The 25841-nt window shown below is 41.8% G+C and overlaps 1 protein-coding gene across 1 annotated transcript in view; it reads left to right on the plus strand.

The window, feature by feature from the left end:
* The window catches only part of MYO16 (myosin XVI), a 654868-nt gene that overhangs the window by 220982 nt on the left and 408045 nt on the right, over nt 1–25841 (plus strand). The gene's annotated exons all lie outside the window — the stretch shown is intronic.

Genomic DNA, 25841 nt, shown 5'->3' on the forward strand with positions numbered 1-25841 from the left:
AAAGTGCACAATTTTGTGCGGTATGAATTATATCTAAATAAAAGAAATAAACACCTAAAGAAAAAAAGATAAAATACATTTCAGGTTGTAAACAAAATCTGCTGTGTACAACCAGTGAGACCTTGAGGAAGTTACCTCCTTTTATGAACATGTTTTTCTTCTGACAATGGAGATTATGTCCAGTATTGGAATATTTTAGAGTCTTTTGAATAAATAGCACTATCTGGTTTCTGTACAACCTGAGAAATAATCAAAGAGAAAAGATGGAGTCCAAATTGTACCTGATCAGTGACAGAGAGGATACAATGAAGGATGTAACTAAATGTGGCAGCTGAAAGGGTTTGTAAGTATGTCCTATTATCAGGCAGCTTTACCGTCTAGGCACCTATGTTAGAAACAAGGTCATAGTGACTCCCAAACCAGTAGCAATGTCATTGGTAACAAAAGGCAAGTGTAATTGAAGGGTCTTAAGGGCAAATGTAATTAAAGGATCTCTGAGAAGGGAGTGGATAATATTAGCATATTCACAAATCACAATAGGGGCATTTAGATGAACGCATTAGATTGTACCTCCAGAGTATCCAGTCATGGAGAAACGGGGAAGGAGGAGAGGGGAGGGGAAACTAGTTGCGCTAGGGTGGGGAAGCTAAGACTATAAAACCAGGTTCCTTTGTCTACTTGGGGCGCACATTCTCCTGGCTATGAGGGTGCGCCCGGCTCTGCAGACTCGTGAATAAAGGCCTCGTTTTACTGCTCAAGTCCTGTGTCCCAGTTTTTATTGTGAGCGTTTCTCACAATTTGGGGGCTCGTCCGGGATCCTCCGCCTGTATGTGGGAAGGGCTCTGAGCCAAGGTGGGGAGATGCGTCCTACCCGCTTTTGGGTGGCCCGCTTGACCCAGGGCCCACCCGCCTCAGTGTCCGGAAACGACCCGAGACTTCTTGTTGGGACAGCAGTGGATCGACGCAGGGGGAAACAAAAGCAAACACCGCGGCAACCAGGCAACCTCGTGCACGGGCCAAGGTAGGAAAATTGGACTTAAGTACTGCCTTGGTGGTTGGGCATCCTCAGGAAGCTGATTGTGCGTGTGGCTGGTACGAGTTGTGTGTGTGGCTGGTACGAGTGTGGAGTTCCTCTCCGCTGGGTCCGCTGTCCCGTGAGGGAGACGGCCGGAGTGCACCTCCGCTGGGTCCGTTGTCCCATGAGGGAAACGGCCGGAGTGCATCTCTGCTGGGTCCGTCCTCCCATGAGGGAAACGGCCGGAGTGCTCTTCCGCTGGGTCCGTTCTCCCGTTAGGGAACGGCCGGAATGCACCTCCGCTGGGTCCGTTGTCCCGTGAAGGAAACGGCCGGAGTGCACCTCCGCTGGGTCCGTTCTCCTGTGAGGGAACGGCCGGAGTGCTCCTCCGCTGGGTCCGTTGTCCTGTGAGGAAATGGCCGGAGTGCACCTCCGCTGGGTCCGTTCTCCCGTGAGGGAACGGCCGGAGTGCACCTCCGCTGGGTCCATTGTCCTGTGAGGGAAGCGGCCGGAGATGAACGAAGCATCTCGGTCTGTGTGCAAGTAAGCGAGTGTGGAGTGCCCCTCTGCTGGGTCCGTTAGGTTGAGAACACAGCCGGATTCAGCCACGGGAATCAGCTGAGGATGGGAAATGGAAATTTTAGGCCTAGGGGTGGGGACCAAAAGTAAGGAAGAACAGACAATGGTAAATTATTGTTGTTTCCTTTGGCCAAAGGAACCCATTTAGGGGAAATCTGTCTCCTAGCCCCTATTTGGGCCTGATGAATGTTGGGTTTGTCAAGCCCTGGTCTTATATGTGTGTTCAGCTTTTTTGGATTGTTTGTTTGTTTGTTTGTTTTTGGAGAAAGAAGAGAGGGGCATCGCTGTGTGGTTGCCTCTCGCTCGTGCCCCCAGTTGGGGACCTGGCGTGTGGCCTGGTCGTGTGCCCTGACTGGGAGTTGAACCGGCAACACTTGGTTCGCGGGCTGGTGCTTGGTCCACTGGGCCACAACAGCCAGGGCCAGGCATCAGCCTTTAAGGAAGAGAGGGAATATACTCTCTGCTGATCACCACCTACCAGCAGATCCGCAGGTCTCTTCCCTGTAAAAAAGAAAAAGAGAAGGCCTGGGACCCTCTGTCCTGTCTCCCACTGCCTTATAGCCCTGGCCAGCCGGCAGCCAACTGGGCAGAGGCACCGTGGACAGACAGTACAGACGGAAGAGGCCAGGAACACCTAGCAGATACCCCACCAGTATCCGCCCCCATGACACCTAAGGCGCTGATGGCAACTTATCTAAATTAAGAAAGGAATTGAAACAATGTAAGCAAGACCTAAAGAACTTCCCCATTCCCTCAGAGCAGCCGGTTTCCCTTTAGGGAAGTCTCCAGGGGTCCAGGACATATTAGATATGTCAAATGCTCCTTCAACAAGCACTGAAGTTAGAAACTTCAAACGCAATATGAAGCGCTTGGTAAAGGACCCCCTTGGACTGGCAGAATAATTAGATCAGTTCCCCGGACCCAGCATATACATGTGGACAGAATTAATGTCTATACTAGATATCTTCAGTGGGGAAGAGAAGGGAGTGATCAGACGGGCTGCTATGAGGATATGGGAAAGGGAACATGCCCCCGGTCAGGAAATTGTCCCGGCCTAACAGAAGTTTCCCAGTATAGACCCTGATTGGGATAACAGGCCGGAGGCTAGGGCTCAAATGAAAGACCTTAGGAGCTTCGTCATCAGGGAAATCAAGGAGTCCGTTCCCCATGCACAGAATGTCTCCAAGGCATTCGAAATACAGCTCCATCAGATCCCTGCAGAAGCTCAGGGACAAAATGAGGAAGTATTCTGGTCTAAATCCAGAGAATGCTGTGGGACAGGGACTCTTAAAAGTCACCATTGTAACAGAAACTGGCCAAATATTTGTAAGAAATTGCAAAAAGTAAGTGAATAGGCCAATTAAAGCAACTGAAAAACTCTTCAGGGAAGCTCAGAAAGTGTATGTTAGAAGAGAGGAGGAGAATGAGGAAGTAGCCCTCTTTAACTCTCTAAATCCGGCAGACAAAGAAACTGTTTTGGCGCCAAACTGCGCCCAGGTAAAGGCGCCTCCCATGGCACCACCCCTTCCACAGTTAGGGGCGGTTCCCACGGCAGCATCGGAGGCTCCTGGGGCGCAGCCCCCTCTGCAGGTGAGCGTGGCTTCTGCAGTGCCCACCCATCTGCAGATTCAAGGGACTTCCCTCTCAGCACGCCTTTTGGTTATGGCCTCTGAAGTGACTGCAAAGCCAATGACTCCACCTCTGCAGGAGGAGAAATGGGTCTCTCCCTCCAGAGCCTGCATGAAGGTTGTGATTTGAACACTAAGCCTCATAGGTATACTGCCATTTAGGGTAAGCCACGTGAGTGCTCCACCATGGTGGATAAGTCACGTGGGTTTGCCACCATCTTGTGGGTGGTACTTATGGGTGCCACCGTCTTCAAAGATGCTGCATGTAATGCTGCCGCCATCTTTGAAGTGGGCAAAATGGTGGGTTAGATATGCTCTTAAGGTGATGTGCTTTGTTTGCAAAATGGTATGTCTAAACATTCAAGTCATTGCTGCATGACAGGTGTTTGCAAGGTCTAAGCTTCAGAAAACTGCAGAATATCTACAAATCTAGGGAAATTTTAGCTGCTAAATACTGAGTTTGGGTAGAGTCCTTTACAGTGTGGAAAAGAATTGGAAATGGGTTATGGTTAAATCTGAATGGGTAAATATATGGAAAGTTTGTGAATGTTGCAGAAAGTCTGTGGAAAGTCATAAAAATGTATAGAAAGGTTGTGAAAGTTTTTAAACCTGGGAAAAGGGAAACCTCAACTACTTGTGGTCTAATTGTATGGTTACTGTACCTCTGTATTGGCATTAAGCCATTGGGGACCTATGAAAGGTCATTTGGAATTCCCTGTATTGGTTTGGCATTTAGCTGTTGGAGACCTAGAATTCTCTGAGGCCTAGGAAGGGTCTGGAATTCTCTGTATTGGTACTGGCCATATAATCTGAAAGGAAAATTGAGGTTTCCCAGAGAAAATTTAAAAAACTTCACATGTAGGAAAGTGAACAAAAGAAAGTATAAGGCATGGAAATGCAATTTTAGGGAATATTAGAAGGACAAGAATTTTCCTTCACACTGTATATTTTTCTCCCTACCTGATCCCTCCAGAACTTGGCAATTTAAAGAAGTAAGTAATTACATTAGGTTTCTTTGCATAAAACTAAAAAGACAGTTGCTAATGGTGGTTATGTCAGCCGAGGCTTTGACTGGAATGTCATGCCTGAAGGAGGCATGCTTAGGCTAATGAAAGCCCATGAGGGAAAGGCCTGGCACCTTGGCTGGTTGTGCAGTCCATGGCAATCTTTCTAGGGAAAAAAACGAAGATTGCTTCCCTAATAAATGGCTAGGAAGAAACTTAAGGCACAATGGAAAACCCAAAGGATTTGGGAAAGCATGGGTTTTACAGGCAAGGCCAGATGGCAGGTGTGTGGCTCAGCTTCTTGCCCAGGGGGCAGACTGAAGGTCAACCTGAAGAGTCTTTGTGTGAGTTCCAGCAAAGCAGACTTAAAAAATTTATAATATCAATCGCTGCTCTTGTTGTATTTATGCAAATGAATAGGCTAAATTAACATTGGACTTAATGTAGTCCCTTTAATAACAAGGAGGGTAATCTTAAGAAGAAAAATCGTGATTTGAGGAAAATCACAATGATCAGTGGTAAACTATAAACTAGTGCAGCTGTGTCTATAAAGTTTATTTTAATTAAAAGTTTGTTTTCATTCAAAAGTTAAACCAGGTCTGTGACATTATCAATAATGCTTAATTTACAGGCAAGAAGAATGTCAAATGCCTTGCAACTGGATGTCTTCCCAATAAGACAGTCTTGCAAATTTAGAAATTGGTTTGTGAATTGTGTTGTGTGAATTAACATGTGTGTGTTCTTTCTGTTTTCATAGGATATAAGTCTATAATCTCATTACCTGAGTGATTGTCTGTACATAGAAGCTGCACTTAAGAAGCCCATCTGCACTGCCGCCCCCTGAGACTCAACAGTTTGGCTGAACTAAGTGGTTGGGTTGGCGAAGTATGGGTTGGTCAGTGGGCTTCACTTTAAACTGGTCTCTCTTTTGCTTAAAATAACTTTCACCAAGGAGTTCCTTCCCCAAACTGCCAGCCTCTCCAGTGCAACCCTCTTCTTCTGACATTGAACCAGCCACAGACCTTAAGTCAGGAACCCCATGTGGCTGCCAGAGTTTATGGCCTAAAAGCTAATGTATCTGACATAAATCCAGTAGGGTGGCTAGGTCTTCACTTAGTGACAACTACTCCTTCCCTAGAAAATCTAACTTCTCTCAGCTACACCTCAGAAAAGACTCCAGAATAATCCAGCCAAGGTAAAAGTTTTTAAGGTATTAGAGCTCAGACAAACCTTAGAGATAGAGACTGGGTACGGAGACGCAAATGCTTGGGTAGAATGGGTCAAATTTGCTGTTAATTCCCTGAATAAAATGCTTGTACCACAGGGAGACCCCAGGCACAGGTCGTACCATTTCCACTAGGCTGGGACTCTGACCCCTTGGGAATCGCCTGTATGCTCACTCTCTACCAGGATGAGAATGCATGGGGAAATGGGACTTGCAGAAGCTTGTCTCTCCTCTTCCCTCCATAAGGAGTAATGGGACTCAATCCCTCCCTTCATACTCAGTGGGGCCCATGAATTACTCTTCTTGCCTCTCTAGGTGGGAAGCAAATTCGGGTACCCCTGCAGAAGAACTCCAAACATGCACTCATACCAGAAATGCGAGCCACCTTCACAGTGGGGCCGGCGACTATATTCCCCTCCAAGTCCCCAGAGCAGATGTCTGGTGGTATTGTGGGCAAAGGAGTCTCTGGAAAATTCTACCTGACAGGTGGAGTGGAACCTGTGCCCTGGTTCAATTGGCTATCCCATTTACCCTAGCATTTCCAAAACTGGTCCAGACTAGACTGCCCCTGTTAGGGAAAAGAGGTCAGTGGTGCCTGGTGGATCCTTTGATCCTCATATCTATATTGACGCAATTGGGGTCCCCAGAGGAGTTCCAAATGAGTTTAAAGCTAGAAATCAAATAGCAGCAGCGTTTGAGTCAGTGGTCTTCTGTTGATTTATTTATTAAATGCCACCAGTTGAGTGGCTTGGGAGAACAGGATGGCACTGGATATGATGCTGGCAGAAAAGGGAGGTGTATGTGTAATGCTTGGGGGGCAGTGTTGCACCTTTATCCCTAATAATACAGCCCCTGATGAATCTATCACTAAGGCTCTGCAGGGACTAACTACCTTAGCAAATAAGCTAGCAGAAAACTCAGGTATTGACAATCCCATAACAGAATGGTTAGAAAATTGGTTTGGCAACTGGAAAGGAATAATCTCATCAGCTCTGGTATCCCTCATAGTGGTAACAGGTGTCCTCACAGCTTTAGGCTGCTGTATTCCATGCATCAGAGGTTTAGTTCAAAGACTAATTGAGACTGCACTAACTAAACAGATGCAGCAACTTTTCATAATCTCCTCCTCCAAGAGACCAAAGGGAATCCTAACCATGAGGAAGAAAGTCAAGAAATCCTCCTTAAATTTGGAGGAATAAATAGAATGGTTTGAGTAGTCAATTTTCCAAAAGAGACAGGGGGAAATTGTTAGAAACAAGGTCATAGTGACTCCCAAACCAGTAGCAATGTCATTGGTAACAAAAGGCAAATGTAATTGAAGGGTCTTAAGGGCAAATGTAATTAAAGGATCTCTGAGAAGGGAGTGGATAACATTAGCATATTCACAAATCACAATAGGGGCATTTAGATGAACGCGTTAGATTGTACCTCCAGAGTATCCAGTCATGGAGAGACGGGGAAGGAGGAGAGGGGAGGGGAAACTAGTTGCGCTAGGGTGGGGAAGCTAAGACTATAAAACCAGGTTCCTTTGTCTACTTGGGGCGCACATTCTCCTGGCTATGAGGGTGCGCCCGGCTCTGCAGACTCGTGAATAAAGGCCTCGCTTTACTGCTCAAGTCCTGTGTCCCAGTTTTTATTGTGAGCATTTCTCACACCTAGAAACCAGATCAGGTCTCCAAAAGGAGGGAGCTCCCAGATAAGGCTACAATATGTAGGAAGAGGGAAAACTGTGCTCTCTGCAGGAATGCTTTCTCTGAGGAGAATGAGATGGGTTGAGGAGGCACTCTCCCAGATTCATCCATCATACAATCTGTTCCACTTCCCAAATGGAGAGGAAGGCCCAAAATTAGCATGACTTAATTTCTCTTCCTGGGAAGTTGAAAAGATGCTGCCAAAGGACATGCCCCAAGGCTGTTATGATAAATAAGTGAGTTTAAAGAGGAAAGTTCTTATCTCAGAGCCTGTTCCATTACTCAAATTCAAAAACACTTTTAATTTAAAATTGATCTAGACAATTCAGAGGCTAAAGCCATACATAAATTCACTCACCTCTACTTAACACTAAGATATATTCATTATTGAATGGGATTTTAAAAAACACTTTGTTGTAAAGGAGCTTAATTTTTATGTGAGATACTATGCTAATAACCTTCCTGGATTATCTTCTATCTTCAAAGCCCTATTAAGGTTCTCTTATTTTCCTAAAATCACAGAGCTAGGAAATGACAGAGTAAGATTTGTAGCCCAGAAGTTGTATCCCACATCATTCTTATCTATACCACATTATTCGCTTTCTATATTCAGAAGTTTTAAAAAAAATGGTATCTCATTTATGTAGGAGCAAAAGGGAAAATGTCATAGAAAGAAAAGTTGCAGTCAGTCCCAAAATAGTTAATTGATAAGACAAATTTCAAGTTACCTGAAATGAGTGGTTAGAATATTTTGACCTTGCCCTTTACATTATTATGTTACTGATATTACTAAAACAAGAGGGGTAATTTACAAATACTTTCTATAGAAGAATTTTACTTCCCCAGTATTGATATTAAAGTCCATACCCTATATGTTTCACATTACTTTTAGGATTTTGTTATGAGCTTCCAAGTAAAGGAAAGTTTAACATGTAGACAGAATTAAAGTTTGAGTTAAAACCACATTCTTTTTTGGGTAAATAATATTTATACTTATCTATATGTCTGTAATTTTATTTATAATTTTGGTTTATAAATGAACAAAAAATAAATTTTTTCAAAAATGCTTTTTATTATTTTTTACTTTTTTATTGAACATCAGGTTTTAAACAAAATATTCAATGGCTTATTCTAGACAATTAAGTATAGTTGTTTTAATTACATTTTTCTCTTATTGACTCATAGCAAAGCTTTGAAAATTTGAAATAAGTTTTATGTTGAATTTTATCCTGTTTTTTCATCTTATCTATTGTTATTTTTCTTCATAGATAGAATTGAAAATTAAATCAAAGAAATACATAAACATAATTGTTTTTTTAACTCTGAAAAAAATCGGCTAGTTTAAGGATAACAACTAATTTGTAAATTTTCTTTTATAATTCATTATTTTGAAGCATTTTATCTTCCTTTCTTTGTGTGTATGTTTTACTGATTATGCTGTTACAGTTGTCCCAATTTCTTTTCCCTTTGCTCCTCTCCACCCAGCAACCTCCCTCCCTCCAGCAGTCCCCCACCCTTAGTCCATGTCCATGGGTTGTGCATAAAGTTCTTCTGAACATCCCCCTCTCTGTTCCCCACCCTCCTATCATGCTTCTTCATTCCTGCGCCATTTCCCTCCCTCTCCCTGTTCCCCCGCCCAACTGCCCTCCCCCCACACGTTCCCCATACCTATGATTCTGTTCCCACTCTAGTTGTCTGCTTAGTTTACCTTTGTTCCATTCCCTAGCTTCCATTGTTCATAGTTATGATACTGTTTTCAATTTAATGTTCACAGTTTTGATGTCCTTTTTCTTAAGTAAGTCCCTTTAACATTTCATATAATAATGGCTTGGTGATGATGAACTCCTTCAGCTTTACTTTGTCTGAGAAGCACTTTATCTGCCCTTCCATTCTCAATGATATCTTTGCTGGGTAGAGTAATCTTGGTTGTAGGTCCTTGCTTTTCATCACTTTGAATATTTCCTGCCAGTCCCTTCTTGCCTGCAAAGTTCCTTTTGAGAAATCAGCTGACATTCTTATAGGTACCCCTTTGTAAGTAATTCTCCTCTTCTCTCTTGCTGTTTTTAAGATTCTCTCTTTATCATTAAACTTTGGCATTTTGATTATAATGTGTCTTGGTGTGGTCCTCCCTGGGTCTAGTTTGTTTGGGACTCTCTGTGGTTCCTGGACCCATATGTCCATTTCTTTCCCCAGATATTTTTTCACATAATTTTTAAATTTCTTGCTCTTCTTCTTCACCTTCTGGCAACCCTATGATTTTGATGTTGACACATTTATAGCTATCCCAGAGGTTTCTAAGGCTTTCCTCATTTTTTAAAATTCTCATTTCCTCCTTCTGTACTGGTTGACTGTTTGTTTTTTCAGTGTGTTCCAATTTGTTGATTTGAACCCTGGTTCCTTTCCTTCACCACTTGTTTCATATGAATTTTCCTTCATTTCACCCAGGATAGCCTTCATTCTCCACCGCCCCGCCATCCTGTTTAATCTTTCTTGACAGATCTGTGACCATCTTAATCACCAATGCTTTAAACTGTGCATCTGATAAGTTGTCTGTCTCCTCAACTGTTAGGCCTGCTTATCTGTTCATTGCTTAGTTGTGCCACTGGGACCTTGATCTGCCCCCGCTTCTGTGTAGCACTTCTCTGTCTCCTCATCTTTCTGTGTTTGCCTCTGTGATTTGGGCAAGGGCTGTCACACCTCTTAACATTATAGGGGGCGGAGCCTTAGGTCTTCATTAGTGCTGGTGACCGGTTCACTGCGTTCTGGAGTTGTATGTGGGGGAGGGGTCTGAGTGGAAAAACTGCCAGTTGCTGCAGCTTTTCCAGGCACTCCTTCCCCTTTCTGTACTAAGCAAGCTGCCTCCTTTTCAAGACTGGCAGCTTCTTTCTGTGTCCCTGCCCCCACTTGTTTTCACAGTCGGAAGTAATGTGGCTCTATTTTACCAGGCTCTGGAACGGCAAGCTGTGTGGTCTAGTTAGAGGCTTGAATCATTTCTTGGGTTTAATCAGTATGATTGTGTTTTTTTGTCAGGGCTACTGCTAGCTGCACCTGCCTGCTCCTCTCCCACGAGCCGCACTGCCTCTAGCCATACTGCCAAGAAGCACCCCCCCCCCCACAGCCTATGTTCCACTCCATCCCAGCTCCGCCCCTCCTACCTTTCTTCATTTCTTTATTTATTTGTTGTTTTGTTTATTTATTTATTTTTAGAGAGAGGGGAAAGGAGAAAGAGAGGGAGAGAAACATCACTGTGTGGTTGCCTCTCACTTGCGCCCCCAACTGGGGACCTGCTGTGCAACCGAGTCATGTGCCCTGACTGGGAATCGAACCAGCGACACTTGGCTTGCAGGCCAACGCTCAATCCACTGAGCCACAGCAGCCAGGTCATCATCAAATTTAACCCAAACTTTTTCAGAATATATTTTGCTAAAATTTTAAGAAAAAAAATTGTGTTTTACTCTTTTCTAATATTTCCACATAAAAATCAAAGTTTCTTTCCATTGTCAACTTGAATTCATTTTTTTGTGAGCATTTTGTGCAACAAATCATGATTTAGCCATAATAAGACCATCATTTCCACTGTGTCACACTATTTGCAGTAAATGCCTTGCTTTGTTTCAGTATATAATAAATCGGATATTCCTACATTATTGAATTATTCCATATTTCATGTTTTCTAAGATACCTTCTATCCAATGAACACTTTTAAGGTCTTTATTTGTTGCTTGACTTTTATGTTCAAATGAGCAGGTTACATTTAACTCCAAAGGTCCTTCCAAGTGTAATATGCTCTATCTGGTCTATATCTATAAAGCTTTTAGCTTTTAGGTTTTCTCTCTCTGCTTTAAATTTACTACAACTATTCTCATCTTGACTGCTGCTCCATGCTGCATTCTTTCTTTCCTGCTGTCTTTTCTGTCCTTAAATATATATCTTAGTGGCCTCATTTACTGTTATTGCTGCTAAGGTACCAGCTGCTGCTGAATTTCCCCTTTGGTGTTTGACATGGAAATGCTCTCCTAAGTTTTTTTTTTTTTTTAATGATTTTTTATTGATTATATTGTTACAACAGTTCCAATTTTCCCCCCTTGCTCCCCTCCACCCAGCACCCCCCTCCCCCAGCAATCCCCCTCAAGTCCATACCCCTGGTTCATAAAAATTAAATATCCACCCCCTCTCAAATATTAGGACCCCTTGTAATCTTGTAAAGGACAATGGGCGAAGGTCTCAAGCTCCTCTAGCTGCTTCAAGCGGGACATGGTCGTCGTCCTACCTACCCTTGGGTCCAGAAAACCCTAATAAGAGTGGGGGTGTAGAGGGGAGGGTGGCCTTCCCACATGGGGAAGGATCGTGCAGACTCCAGGTCAGTTGGCTATCTACGGTCAACGGCGTGCTTGGTTTAACAGGCTGGTGTCCTTGTTGTGTTCTGCGGGCAACAGATTTGGTGAAAAGGGTTAAAAGACATCATTCAATCCATAACTACTAGATGACAAAAGGCAGGGATTAATTTTTCAATGTTCCATATTAGGAAAAAAAAAAAAAGGGCTTCTTTGTAAGAAGGTATGCTAGGCACATCTCACCTGTCCAAAACCCTTTTGCCCATTATACTTAGTTTGGGCTGAGGTAAATAGTTTAGGTTTTCCCCCTCTCAGACCTCTGGGCCTTTTCTGTCCAAGCCATTAGGATAGAAAAGAGAAACCAGTTTTAAAGTGAAGCCCACAGACCACCCCATACTTCACCAACCCAGCCATTTATTTCAGCCAAACCATTGAGTCACAGGAGGCAGTGCTGCAGAGAGGATAAAGTGAGTCTTATGCGTACAGACAATCACTCAGGTAATGCGGTCATAGGCTTATGTCCTTTGAAAACAGAAAACACGTGTTAATTTATGTAACATAACCCACAAACAAATCTCTAAATCTGTAAGACTGTCTTATTGGGAAGACATCCAGTTGCAAGGCACTTGAAATTCTATTTGCCTGCAACTTGAATATCTTTGATGATATCACAGACATGGTTTAATTTTCAAGTGAAACCATATTTTAAATGAGAAGAAACTTTTAAGACGGTTAGTTGCCCTATTTTATACTCTACTACTGATCATTGTGATTTTCCTTGAATAATAATTTTTTCTCCCTAAGGTTACCCTCCTTGTCTTTAAAGGGACTACATTAAATCCATTTTTAATTTATCCTGTTCGTTTGCATAAACATAACAAGAGCAGCAAATGATCACTTATGATCTGTAGTTCTGCTTTGCTGGAACTTACCCAAGGAACATTTGGGGTGACCTTCAGTCTGCCCTTCAGGGCACAGAAGCTGAGCCACATATCTGGCATTCATCCTTGCCTGTACACACCTGTTTTTTCCAAGTCTTTCTGGTTTTTCATTGCGCCTTAAGGTCCCTTCTAGCCATCTTTCAGGAAAACAACCTTCGTTCCTTCCCTGGAAAGATTGCTGTGGACCGCACAACCAACCATGGTACCAGGCCTTTTATCTCACGGGCTTTTATTACCTTTGAAAGTCATTCCCAGTTCCTCAGGACTTTTTGGTAACAATCTGAGCCCAAGTATGTTTCCTTTAGGCTTGACATTCCAGTCAAAGACTTGGTCAAAAAAAAAAAAAAAAAAGAAAGGAACCTCTATTGACAACTGGTCTTATTAGTTCTATGCAAAGAAACCTATGTCATTACTTACTTGTTTAGAATGCCAAACTCTGGAGGGATCAAATAGGGAGAAAAATATACAACGTGAAGGAAAATCTTTGTCCTAATATTCACTGAACTGGCATTTCCACTCTTCATATTTTCATTTTTCCCCAACTAAAAAAATTTTTTTGTTTGTTTTTCCATTACAGTTGTCTCACTTTTTTAGCCCTCTTGCTTCCCTGCACCCTGTCCCTCCCTTCTCCCACACTTAGTCTCCACTCAGTTGCCCCTGTCTGTGGGTCATTCATTTTTTTTTTTTTTACTTGACCCTTCCCCTTCTTACACCCTTCTTTTCCTCCCCCCCTCCCCCCTTGTTACTGTTAGTCTACTTCTTGTTTACATACCGCTGGTTCAATTTTGCTCATTTGTTTGTGTTGTTCATTAGTTTCCTGTAATAGGTGACAGCATAAGGTATTTTTCTTTTGTTGCCTGACTTATTTCACTAAGCATAATTTTCTCTAGTTCCATCCATGTTGTTGCAAATGGTAGAAGTTCCTTTTTTCTTTCTGCTACATAGAATTCCATTGTGTAAATGTACCACAGTTTTTTGATCCACTCATCTACACATGGGCATTTAGGTTGTTTCCAGCACTTGGCTATTGTAAATAGTGCTGCTATGAACATTGGAGTGCATAGGTTCTTTTGAATTGGTGTTTCGGGATTTTTTGGATATAATCCTAGCAATGGAATTGCTGGTTGAAAAGGCAGTTCCATTTTTAGTTTTTTTAGGAAACTCCAAACTGTTTTCCATAGTGGCTGCACCAGTCTGCATTCCCACCAGCAATGCACCAGGGTTCCCATTTCTCCGCATCCTCTCCAGCACAAGTTGTTTGTTGATTTGTTGATGATGGCCATTCTGACTGGTGTGAGGTGGTATCTCATTGTTGTTTTTATTTGCATCTCTCTGATGGCTGGTGATGTTGAGCATACTTTCATATGTCTATGGGCCCTCTGTATGTCCTCTTTGGAGAAGTTTTTGTTCAGGTCCTTTGCCCATTTTTAAATTGGGTTGTCTGTCTTCTTGGTGTTGAGTCGTATGAGTTCTTTATATATTTTGGAGATCAATCCCTTGTCTGAGATGTCATTGGTGAATATATTTTCCCATATGGTTGGTTTCCTTTGCATCTTGCTGATGTTTTCTTTAGCTGAGCAGAAACTTTTTAGTTTGATGTAGTCCCATTTGTTTATTCTTTCCTTTATTTCCCTTGCCTTAGGAGATATATCAGTGAAAATGTTGCTACGTGGGATATCTGAAATTTTCCTGCCTATTTTTCCCTCTAGGACTTCTATGGTATCACGGCTTACATTTAAGTCTTTGATCCATTTTGAGTTTATTCTGGTGTATGGTGTGAGCTGGTGGTCTAGTTTCATTTTTTTGCATGTCCCTGTCCAGTTCTCCCAACACCATTTGTTGAAGAGGCTCTTTTCACTCCACTTGATGTTCTTTCCCCCTTTGTCAAATATTAGTTGACCATATGAACCTGGGCTTATTTCTGGGCTCTCTATTCTGTTTCATTGATCTATATGTCTGTTTTTATGCTAGTACGAGACTGTTTTGATTACCGTGGCCTTGTAATATAGTTTGATATCAGGTATTGTGATTCCTCCTACTGTGTTCTGCCTCAAAATTGCTGTGGCTATTCGGGCTCTTTTTTGGTTCCATATAAATTTTTGAAGTATTTGTTCTAGGACTGTGAAATATGTTGCTGGTATTTTAATAGGGATTGCATTGAATCTATAAATTGCTTTGGGTAGTATGGACATTTTAATGATGTTGATTCTTCCCATCCATGAGCATGGTATATGCTTCCATTTATTTGTATCTTCTTTAATTTCTTTCTTCAGTGTTATGTAGTTTTCTGTGTACAGGTCTTTTACCTCTGTGGTTAAGTTTAATCCTAGGTATTTTATTTTTCTTGTTGCTATGGTAAATGGGATTTTTCTTTCAGTTTCTATCTCTGAGTTTTTATTGTTGGTGTATAAAAATGCTTTCGATTTCTTAATATTGACTTTGTATCCTGCTATTTTGCCGAATTCACTTATTAGATTGAGTAGTTTTTTTTGTGGAGCCTAAAGGATTTTCTATGTACACTATCATGTCATCTGCAAATAATGACAGTTTTACTTCCTCTTTTCCAATTTGGATGCCTTTTATTTCTTTTTCTTGTCTGATTCCTGTGGCTAGAACTTCCAAGACTATGTTGAATAGGAGTGGAGAGAGCGGACATCCTTGTCTTGTTCCTGATCTCAGGGGGAATGCTCTCAGTATTTGCCCATTGAGTATGATGTTGGCTTCAGATTTCTCATATATGGCCTTTATTATGTTGAAGTATGCTCCCTTATTCCCGTTTTCCTGAGTGTTTTCATCATAAATGGGTGTTGTACTTTATCAAATGCTTTTTCCACATCTATTGATATGATCATGTGGTTTTTGTCTTTCATTTTGTTTATGTGGTGTATCACGTTTATTGATTTGCGAATATTAAACCATCCTTACACCCCTGGGATGAATCCTACTTGATCGTGGTGTATGATCTTTCTAATGTGTTGCTGGATCCGGTTTGCCAATATTTTGTTGAGGATTTTAGCATCTATGTTCATCAGCGATATTGGTATGTAGTTTTCTTTCTTTGTTGTGTCTTGACCTGGTTTTGGAAATAGGGTTATACTGGCTTCATAGAACGAGTTTGGGAGTCTTCCCTCTTCTTGTATCTTTTGGAATAGTCTGAGGAGGATAGGAGTTAGTTCTTTCCTAAATGTTTTATAGAATTCACTTGTGAAGCCATCCGGTCCTGGGCTTTTGTGTGCTGGGAGTTTTTTGATTACTGCTTCAATTTCGCTAGCTGTTATTGGTCTATTCAGACTTTCTGCTTCTTCTTGATTCAGTTTGGGAAGACTATAGTTTTCCAGGCATCTGTCCATTTCCTCTAGGTTGTCAAATTTCTTGCCATACAGTTGTTCGTAATAATTTCTTATAATCCTTTGTATTTCTGTTGTATCAGTTGTGATTTCTCCTCTTTAATTTCCGATTTTATTTATTTGGGTCCTCTCTTTTTTTCACGATGAGCCTGGCTAAAGGCTTGTCAATTTTGTTTATCTTTTCAAAGAACCAGCTCCTACTTTTGTTGATCTTTTGAATTGTTACTTTAGACTCTATGTCATTTAATTCTGCTCTGATCTTGATGATTTCCTTCCTTCTACTTGATCTGGGTTTTGCTTGTTGTTCTTCCTCTAGTTCTTGTAGCTGTAGGGTTAAATTTTTTATTAGAGATTCTTCTAGCTTTTTTAGGTAGGCTTGTATTGCTATGAACTTTCCTCTTAAGACTGCTTTTGCTGTATCCCATAGGTTTTGAGTTGTTGTGTGTTCATTATCATTGGTTTCCAGGAACTTTTTGATTTCTTCCTTGATGTCATTGTTAACCCATTCATTGTTTAATAGCATGTTATTCATTCTCCATGAGTTTGAATGTTTTTGAGTTTTTTCCTTGAGGTTGATTTCCAATTTTAAGCCATTGTGATCTGAGAAGATGCTTGATATAATTTCAATTTTCTTGAATTTATTGAGGCTTGTTTTGTGTCCTACCATGTGGTCTATCTTTGAAAATGTTCCATGTGCACTTGAGAAATATGTATATTTTGCTTCTTTGGGGTGAAAACTTGTATATATATCGACTAAGTCCATTTGATCTAAAGTGTTGTTCAGTGCCTCAATATCTTTGGTGTTTCTTTGCTTTGAAGATCTGTCCATTGTTGACAATGGGGTGTTAAAGTCCCCTACGATGAGTGTGTTGCTGTCTATATCTTTTTTGGAGTCTTTCAAAATTTTCCTTATATATTTGGGTGCTCCTAAGTTGGGTGCATATATATTTATAAGAGTTATATCTTCTTGATGGATTTTTCCCTTAAGTATTATGAAATGCCCTTCTTTGTCTCTTTTTATGGACTTTGCTGTGAAATCTGTTTTGTCTGATATAAGTATTGCTACCCCGGCTTTTTTTTCATGTCCATTTGCTTGAAATACTTTTTTCCATCCCTTTACTTTCAGTCTGTGTAGATCTTTTGTTCTAAGGTGGGTCTCTTGTAGACAGCACATATGTGGGTCATTCTTTCTAATCCATTCAGCTACCCTATGTCTTTTAATTGGAGCGTTTAATCCATTTACGTTTAAGGTTATTACTGATAAGTACTTATTCATTGTCATTTTTCCCCTTTGTACTCATATTCTTCTCTGTCTCTCTCTGTTTCTTTATCTTCTTAGAGCAGACCCTTTAGCATTTCTTGCGTTGCTGGTTTGGTGGAGATATATTCTTTTAGTCTTCCTTTGTCTGAGAAACTCCTTATTTCGCCTTCCATTTTGAATGAGAGCCTTGCTGGGTAGAGTATTCTTGATTGTAGGCCTTTGTTTTTCATTGCTTGGAATATTTTTTGCCATTCCCTTCTGGCTTGTAGTGTTTCTGCTGAGAAATCTGATGATAGCCTTATTGGAGCTCCCTTCTATGTTATTAGTTGTTTCTCTCTTGCTGCTTTTAGGATTCTCTCTTTGTCTTTGAATGTTGGCATTTTAATTATGATGTGTCTTGAGGTGGGCTTGTTGGGGTTCATCTTCATTGGGACCCTCTGTGCCTCCTGGATTTGCGTGACTCTTTCTTCTCTCATGTGAGGGAAGTTTTCTGTCATTAGTTTTTCAAAGAGGTTTTCTATCCCTTGCTCTTCTTCTTCTCCTTCTGGAATTCCAATGATACGGATATTGTTACGTTTCATGTTGTCCTGCAGCTGTCTTAGAACCTCTTCAGTCTTGTTCAGTCTTTTTTCATTTTGTTGCATTGTCTGGGAGTTTTTGTGTACGTTGTCCTCCAGCTCGCTGATCCGATCTTCTGCTTCCTCTAGCCTGCTTTTAATTCCTTCTACTGTGTTCTTCAATTCAGAGATCGTATTCTTCATTTCCTCCTGGCTCTTATTTATAGCTTCCATGTCCTTTTTGATGCTGGTATAATTCTCAGTAAGTTCCTTATAGTTCTTCTGGAGTTCACTGTAGTTTTTCTGGAGTTCTTTGTAGTTTCCTCTGAGCTCATTGAACTTCTCCATAATACATGCTTTCAATTCCATATCTGATATTTTGCTCCCCTCTATTTCATTTAGCACTCTTTCTGGGGATTCTACCTTTCCTTTTGATGGGGCGTTGTTTCTCTGTCTCCCCATTTTTGTGATTCCTTTTGTTTGTTGGTGCTTCTTAGAATGATCAGTTCTTCCTGGATCTGCCTCTGGTAGTGTCAGATCATGTACCAGACTGGCCCTAGGCAGCCTATTGGAGACTTCCAGTGATCTACTGCCCTTGTCTCTCTTCTTTAGTTGTTACTATACTCAATCTGTGGGTGGCCTTCAGTCTTAAGGACCGTGGGTGTGTCAAATTAATTCCTGTATGCAGGGATTTTATTTCCCCTTAGTATGACGCCACTTGGAGGGGAATGGTCTGTCTGCTGTACTGGGGCTGAGTCAGCACTGGCTGGTCTTGGGAGGGGGTTAGTATAGCTTCCACTTACTCCTCCGCCCTCCTGGATCTCCGTCTGTGTTGTCCTTGATGATATTTCTTTAATCTGTCTGGTTGTATTTAAGCTACTTTTTGGTGGATTTTTTCTCTGGTTAGTTGATTGAGAGTCACTCTGCCCACCTTGTCTTGAGTTCTTTTGTGAAGGTGCTGCTAAAACATAATTATACAACCCAGGCAAGAAACCCACACCCTCCAATGTCTCCCCCAAATACAATCCCACTATAAACTGCAAATGAGCCCGTGTTAATATACTTGTGGAGATACTGGGACTCTTATTTCGTAGGAGAAACAGAAAGGAGTTGTTTTAAATGAAGGAAGGGTAATTTTTGAGCTGGAAATTGATAGAGTATTAATATTAGCAGTTGGGATCAAGGTTATGTAAGAGAGCAATTAACACTTACACTGTATGTTTGAAAAGGAGGGGAGGGTTACAGTGTGGAGTGAGAAAGTGGAAGTGTATAGTATTAGGATTATATAATCGGTATATACTATACGATTAGCGTGGGAGGTAGGGTAGACACAACAGACATCTAGGTAGACAGACAGCCAGAAATTGAAAGAGAGGGCTGGGGAGGTTAGAAGGTAGGAAATAGATTGAGAGAGAATTTTTTAAGAATAAAAATACAGAGTAGAAAATAGCAAGACAGGAAGGGAGAGAGGAAAGAGAGAGAGAAAGTAGAGAAGAGAAGGGTAGGAGAGAGAACGAAAGAAGAAGGGGAGGTAGAAGAGAGGGGACTGTATTAAAATTCTTTTTTAAATTATATATTATAAAAAAGATTAGGAGATTAAAACATAATATAAAGTTGCAAGATAGAGAGAAAAGGTGAATATAGAGAGAGGGGAATAGGAGATAGGAAAGCAAGAGGATTTGGGAGGAAAAGAGCTCAGAGGAGGGAAGGAAATCAGGAGGAAGAGGAGATATTAGGAAGGGGAGGATTGAAATTGAAGAGTTGACAAAAGATAGGATGAAGGAGAGAAATACAAGAGGTAGAGAAAGAAGTGAGGGGATGGGGTAGAAAAAGAGAAGGGGTAAGAATGTGAGAGTAAAGGGAGAGGGGGATAGATTAGAATTATAATTTGAATATTAAGAGATTAGAATATAAAGTGTAATAGGGAGAGAGAGAGAATATGTATAGGGAGAGAAGGAAAATAAGGACAAGAGATGAAAGAAAAACGAATGTAGACTGAAGGGGGACAAAATAAAGAAAGAAATTTAATAAAGCTGAAGGTGCGTAGCGCAGAGAAAGGAGAGGGTGAAAAAGGGAGAGAACTTAAAATTATAAAATTAACTGAGAATAGGATGAAGGGGAGACATGCTAAGCGGAGAGAAGGGAGGGAAGAGGAGGGGAGAAAAGGAGAGAGAATAAGAAGGGACTGATGGTAGGGTAGTTAGAGAAAGAGTGAGAGATAAAAGAATGAGGATTTTAACTCAATTCAACTTTTATGCACAGTCTCTGGGTATTTTTGGTTTGTTTGTTTTTTGGTTTTTCCTTGCTTCCTTCCTGAGTCCGCTCCTATTCAAAATTCCATGAGTTTCAAATCTTTTCTGGTTGGTTGGCTGGCTGTGGGAGGGTTCTGCTTGATTCTGGGCTTGCTAGTCTTTTTTTCGTGGGCCTACCACCGCCCTGCTGTGAGCTGCGTTTAGTTGTCCCCGCCTGAGGCAGCCTCAGCCCTCCTCAGGCTTGTCCAGCTACTCCTTCCCTCTGTTGGTCCAGCCTGTGCCTGCCAGCAATCCCCGCCCTGCCTCCGGTCCTGTCTCTATTCCCAGGCTACAGCTTCTGCTCTCTTCCTTGTCTATATGCCTGTGCACCCTACCTCTCTCCCTGTCTCAAGATCGTCCTTTTGTTCTGCAGGACTCTGGCACAGTCGGTCAAAGTGCCGGGCCCAGTGGCCCTTCCCTGCTCAGGGCCTCTCCCCTAGTCTGGAGCTTTGCAGTGGCTTTCCCGCATAGGCTCTTCTCCTTGCCCCAAAACTGTCTCTATTCCGACTACAGCTTCCGCTGGCTTCCCTGTCTATCGGCCTGCGCACTCTATCTTTCTTCCCGCCACAGCACCATCCCTTTGTTCTGCAGGATTCTAGTGTGGTCGGTCAGTGCAGCGCTCTCCTTCCCTGGGGCTCTCTGCCGGTCTGGAGCTCAGCAGCAGCCCTTCCCTGCGGCCCCTTCTCCCTGCCCTAAAACCGTCTCCCCTCCAGAACCTCCACCTCCGCTCTCTTCCCTACTTACACACCCTGCGCGTCCTATTTCCCTCCTAGCCCCAGACCGGCCTTTTGTTCTGTGGGATTCTAGCGCGACTAAAGAGCAAACACTGATTTCAAAAACGCAGTTCTCCCCCGGTCCGGAGTTCCGCAGCAGCTTTTCTGTGCTGTCATTCTCCTTGCCCCAAAACTGCTCCTTTGTTCTGTAGGGCCCTAGCGCTAGTGCTGGGCTCGCCCGGAGTGCTGAGCTTTCGTTCGGAGGTTGCAGCTGAGAATGTTTCTCTCTAGACTCAGATCACACAGTTTCTCCCAGTCCTGATTGTTCACTGTTCTCTCCCTCTGGCTTTTTTGGCCAAATCCTCTCCCTAACTCCCTACGAGAATTCACTCCCGGCTAGTGAGCTCTCCGGCTTGATACTGCAAATGCACAGAGTCTCGGAATGACTCAGCCTGCGGTTTGTGATAAACCCCTCCACTCCCCTCCACGCTGCTCCCACGATCTCCTCCCCGTTCACGTTATCAGATATCCACACTCACTCAGTCACTCCTCCCCGCCTTTGTTCCTCCTAGATTGTCTCCTTAACAGGAGCGAGCTGAGAACACTGTCCCTACTCCGCGGCCATCTTGGTCCCCCCCGAATTCTTTTTAATATGTTTTATTGATCATGCTGTTACAGTTGTCCCAATTTCTTTTCCCTCTGCTCCCCTCCACCCGGTGACACCCCCTCCCTCCAGTTGTCCCCACCTTTTAGTCCATGCCCATTGGTTGTGCATATAGTTATTCTCAACCTCTTTCTGTCTACCGCATTCCTTCCTACTATGCTTCTTAATTCCTGCATCATCGACCTCCCTTTTCCTGCACCCCCTTCTCCACTGACCTCCCCCCAATATGTTCCCCATACCTATAATTCTTTTTCCACGCTTGTTACCTACTTAGTTTGCCTTTGTTTCAATTCCCTAGCTTCTGCTGTTGGTTGTTGTGATACAGTTTTCATTTTAATGTTCATGGTTTTGATACTCCTTCTTCTAAACATGTCCGTTTCACATCTCATATAACAGTGGTTTGGATCTAATGAACTCCTTCAGTTTTACTTTGTCCTGGAAGCACTTTCTCTGCCCTTCTATTCTGAATGACAGCTTCACCGGATAGAGTATTTGTGGCTGTAGGTTTTTGATTTTCATTACTTTGACTATTCCTTGCCAGTCCCTTCTTGCCTGCAGAGTCTCCTTTGAGAAATCAGCTGATAGTCTAATTGGGACCCCTTTGAACATAATACTTTTATTCTCTCTTGTTGCTTTTAAGATTCTCTCTTTATCTTTAATTTTTGACATTTAGATTATAATGTGTCTTGGAGTGGTTCTCCCTGGGTCCAGTTTTTCTGGAACTCTCTGTGCTTCCTGGACCTGTAAGTCTTATTTCCTTCCCCAAGTTAAGGAAGTTCTGCTTCATTATTTTTTCACATAATTTTTCAATTTCTAGTTCTTCTTCTTCATCTTCTGGCAACCCTATAATTCTAATGTTTGTTTGCTTATAGCTGTCCCAGAGGTTTCTCAGCCTCCTCATATTCCTCACTTTTTGTTTCCTCTTTCTGCACTGGTTGACTATTTGTTCCTTCCCTATGTTCCGATTTGTTGATTTGACCTCTGGTTTTCATTTCCTCACCACTTGTCTCATATGTGTTTTTGTTCATTTCAGCATGACTAGCCTTCATTCCTTCCCCGTCTTGCTCAAAATCTTTTGTTAATTCTGTAAGCTGCCTTATGACTATAGCTCTGAACTGAGCCTCAGAAAGATTTTCTATTTGTTCATCAGTTAATTCCTGTATTTGCTTTTTGGTTAGCTGCATGATTGGTATTTCAATCATTATTCCTGCTATGCTGGCCATTTTCATTTATCTTTTCTTCTTGGGTGGGGCTGTCACACCTCCTACACTATTGAATGCAGAGCCCTGAGCACTCATCACAACCTGGTGACCCTTCTCACCACACTGTGGCACTTTGTGTTGTGGTGGGGCTCCAAGATGGGTTTCTGCTGTTACTCGCCACTGAGAGACTGGGAGCCTCTTCCTCTGTCCCCATGCCCTCTGCGCCTCACAGTCCGAGGCAATGGGGGTCTGCCTTCCCCAGAATTAGAATTGCAAGCTGATGGGTCTTGATGCAGCCGGGACTACTACCCTGGTGTTTCTCGCAGTCCCGTTGCTGCTGCCACTGCTGCTACAGACAGCACAGCTTGACCTCAATTGTAAAATGTGGTTGTTGTATAATAAAGAATTTGGCCAAGCCTTTATTCCTGCCTCCTGAGAGAGAAGATTCTAAGACCTTAGAATTCTCAAGTGTCTTCATTATTTAAAAGTTCGTTGGGCCTTACATAAGTTTATGCTAGCAAGGTGATTCAGGGTGGCACCTGGTCACACAGAAAAACAACGATATGATTAAAAGACTGGGGTGTTGAGCCAGCCTGACCATCAGGAGGAGGGAAAGACTGGAGCCTGAGTTCAAACATGTGGCCAATGAATGAGTCAATCATGCCAACATAATGAAACCCTAATAAAAATTATGGACAACGATCTTGATGGGGCTTCTTGATTGGTATACAGATCAATATTGTGGGATGTGCTCTAACTCCAGAGAGAGAGGACACAGAAAATCTGCATTCAGGACCTTCCCAGAACTTACCTTGGTCCTGATTTATATCCTCTATATAATAAAGCAGCAATAATAGAAAGTATAGTGTTTCCCTGAGTTCTGTGAGTTCCAATGAATTATCTAATCAGAGTTATGGAAACCCTCAAATTTGTAGCTAGTTGGTCCAAGCTTGGGTGGAATGAAAATTCCTGAATATGTGGCAGGAGTCTGAAGTGGGCAGCCTTGTTGGAGATGATGCCCCTAATCTGTGGAGTCCATGCTAACTATAGGTGGTTAGCCTTGGAATTGCACTGTAGTATACCACAGAGTGATGGTGATGTTGATTGATGATGCCTGTCTCATGGCTTGTTCTTTATGAATAACCGAGTTAATATTTATAAAAGTGCTTAGGGCAGAACTGGCTCATTGTAATACTACATAAATGCTTGAGAAGTGACAAAAAGAAAAAAAATAATGTCCTTTCTTCATCTATGAACTGTCAGCAAATCATCTAAAGAATAAAGGCCTTTTGGCTGTAAGCTAGAAGACAATAGAATTGGTGCCTTCAGCTTGGTGCTTTTAAACTGATTATGACCATATGCAGCAAATCTTATTTCCTAGGCAGCTGGAAAGAAAATCCATTTTTGAGAAGACCGGCTTTGGTTGGGTGCATCTTTCAGTTAGGTTGATTTTGGTCTTAGTCTCAAGTACTTCTGAGTCATCTGGAACTTGGGATGGAGAGAAGATGCTGCTCTGCGTGGGACTAAGAAAAGTCTAAAAGGAGGGAAAACTGAGCAGGGCTGAGGGCCACAGGAAAAGGGACTGGGGGAGTTAGGGAAATATCCCAAGGTAGTGTCAGCCAAGTGGCCGTTGTTGGAGAGAAATACCCCTTGGGAATTTTTGAGTTGTACAGTGTGAGTTATGCAATGTGTCCTTCTTGACCACAGTAAAATCTGAGACTCACAATAGGCTTAAGTAGATTTTGTGGAAAGCCTTGAAAGTGCCACATTTTATGAAACAGACTCAACTTAATTGTATTCATTCAAAAACAAAGCAACTTGTGGCTACACAATAATTTTTTTCTGTTGCATTTTTTGCTCAATTGAAAGTAAATATGGTTTGCATAACAAAGGAATTTCAATAACCATTTCCATTGATCTTCTTCTAAATTCTATGACTTAGGATGGGTAGACATAATTATTCACATTTTATTTATAGAGAAAGAGAAGCCCAGAGGTCTGACATACTTATAGGTTAGTGGCAACTCCAATTAGGACCCAAGTTTTGGATTCTTAGTTCATGTTCTCCAGCCTAAGACAGGATCAAGCTCAGGAAAATGGTCTGAGCATCTCCAAAACATCAGACTGCACACAATCTTGTCATACAGATCTAAAAATTTTACTCATAGGAGCGAGATAGCTTTTGACCCATGTCTAACCACTGCACATGGGGTCATTCATTGTGCGAATGTGTCCCTGTAGTTTAGACCAGGATGCTCAGATAAGCACTAAAAAGTTCACTTTAAGACCTTAAGGTACAATTACACTACAGTACAGACATTAATTTCCTCACTTCTGCTGAGAGAACAGCACATCTCTGGTTGCACCTGTAAGGTACTGACCCTGAGTGACCTAAGCATTTTCAAAATCAGTTTCAGCAAACATTGTGTAGTGAAACAGCAACACTTGAGATAAAATTCCACCAGACACTCACTTCTAAATTCTTTAGGGTCTTCATTTCATCTGGAAGGCCTTGTACTATTGTCATAGTTGCCAGGGAACCTGTGGCTGGCAGTGAGCGGTCAGGATTTTAATAGCATGTCATCCAGAGGGATTCATAAGATACAAAGCACTTCCACTAGAACCCTTGTGTTTGTATATCAAACTTTATTATTACTGTGTAATAAAAGTTTCTAGTGATCAGAAACATTCTTCATACTAGTTTCATGCATGAAAGAAATAATAAGTAAGTCCACTTATTGGCACTTATTGAAATGGGAAACTGTCTTATTTAGAGACTTCCTCTTTTGAGCAGGAATGATATTTGGAGTTAAATCTCCTTATGCAAGCTTCCTGTTAAGAAAGCAACTTTAGTTACATGTCAGACTTTGGTGATTGACTCTAAACATCATACTTAATGAATGATAATGTTTCATATAACTATCATATATTAAACACCTATTCAGCAAAAAAGGCATGCTGGAGAGTCACTTCTAGCAAATGTAGCACTTGCCATGTTCAGAGACTCCCTTCATTTATTCATATAGCTGCTGGATTCAACTTATTTTAATTTAGAGATTTTAATGTTTTTTCTTTGCAGATATCTATTGAGAACTACAAGATGAATATTTGATATTGTAAAAACAATGTTTTTTATTCCAACCACATGCCACACATTGAAATTTTATTTGTGTTTTAGACACAAGTCATATTTCACCAAAATGTTTTTTTATTGCAATTTTTTTTTCCTTACAAAAACTAAAGTCATTTTAGGAGGACCAAAGAAAATGATTAATTTAAAACTCTCCAGGAACCATTTCATTCAACATTAATCTTTAGATCACTATCTTATTTTATAGTTGCAGGAAATCCCAAATTCCCTATAATAATTTATGTAGCTATGTTCCAAG

Source organism: Furipterus horrens, unplaced genomic scaffold (genome assembly GCF_987537825.1).
Source record: "Furipterus horrens unplaced genomic scaffold, mFurHor1.1.pri manual_scaffold_12, whole genome shotgun sequence".
In the NCBI taxonomy this organism is placed as follows: domain Eukaryota; kingdom Metazoa; phylum Chordata; class Mammalia; order Chiroptera; family Furipteridae; genus Furipterus; species Furipterus horrens.